Source organism: Leuresthes tenuis, unplaced genomic scaffold (genome assembly GCF_036924035.1).
Source record: "Leuresthes tenuis unplaced genomic scaffold, fLeuTen1.0.hap1 SCAF_23, whole genome shotgun sequence".
Classification (NCBI taxonomy): Eukaryota; Metazoa; Chordata; class Actinopteri; order Atheriniformes; family Atherinopsidae; genus Leuresthes; species Leuresthes tenuis.
This window is the reverse complement of record NW_027325377.1, coordinates 11,454,832-11,456,092: the sequence shown is the minus strand read 5'-3', so window position 1 is coordinate 11,456,092 and position 1,261 is coordinate 11,454,832. Positions and strand designations below refer to the sequence as shown.

The following is a 1,261-nucleotide window of genomic DNA, read 5'->3' as shown; positions in this document are numbered from 1 at the left end:
TCACACCTTCTTGCAGCCGAACACTTCCGCTCCACCTTTTAGTTTTCTATGGGGCATTCACACCTTTTTTTTCACCGCATTTTATAAAAACACCACAGGAACACCGTATTGAGGCTTTGTTCTGACCGCTCATTCGGTGTCGCGTTTCTTTCAAGCAATTCGCCTGGTTAGCCCGCACTCGGCTCGCTCCCAGAGCCGTGTTAAAGTCTACTTCGCATTCACTCTCTTTTCTCAGCAGACTAAAAGAAAGTTTCATCTTGGGCTCCCTGAAACCTCCATCCTGCACCGCTGTTTGCTTTTTCACAAGAGCAGAGGAGAGCGCACCGTTCCCAGGGGCACTACAGTACCGGGTCGATGCTTGGAGTGAACGGAGCAAGCTCCTTTTTCAACTCCTATTGATACAAATCCATTTAATATGTAGTCCTCGCATAGAGGACACATCAGACATTAAACTGATAAGAACAGATACTACACTTGATCTTAGCCAAAAGGCAGAGAAGCGATAACTGTCCACTGGTTCACGTCCGAGGGCCCTTCCTGGCACAATGCGCACTTGTAGCGGTGTTCTTTTTATGGCCATAGTGTCACTTTGCACCTCGGCCCACCCGCTGCACTGAGCACTCTTCAGCCCTTTTAAATGGTATAACTTTACACTACCGCACGCTCCAGCGAGCACCATTCAAGCAACAACTTTGCACTCCAGCTTCGAACATTGGCACAGTCGCAACAAGTAAGGCGACTCTACTCAGAGAAGTCACTCTGCACAGTAACAAGATTTCTTTTGCACAGACAGAAAGGGCTTCATCCGCGAAGGTAAAGCCTGCCAAAAATAGAAACAACTCATTAGTGCTGCTCAACGTTGTACTTTGCAGTAAAAGAAAGAGCAAATCTAAAGATTCAGGAATCCGAGAATAAGCTTACTTCCATGAGTTCTTCACGATTTCGGATTTTGCTATAAAATGAATTCCTTCACTCAAACTAAATTAAAACTGCTAAACCGCTAATCTGTTACATGCAAGGCAGATGTCAAATTCACCGAAATAGGATCTAAGGGTATTTGGCCAATCGAGCTGTAGCAGCTTCGGTAAAAGAGTATAAGTTGAAGAGTTTGTGAATAAAGGTGTGCACACACATAGTGAGTTGTAGGAAAATAGGCAGGGAGCAATGCCGGCTGGGGTATAGGTTCTTGTATGTTGTCTGACTGTTTGATTTGAATGTGTTGTGTAAGTGTCCTGTTGAATGTTACATGTTTGGGCTTTGA

At 45.0% G+C, this 1,261-nt stretch overlaps 1 non-coding gene across 1 annotated transcript; it reads right to left on the bottom strand.

Moving 5' to 3' along the window:
* Positions 1–313: 313 nt before the first annotated feature.
* LOC140283579 (U2 spliceosomal RNA) lies at positions 314–504 on the bottom strand. The gene has a single exon (XR_011910172.1). It is a non-coding gene; the product is annotated as a U2 spliceosomal RNA (small nuclear RNA).
* Positions 505–1,261: the final 757 nt, after the last annotated feature.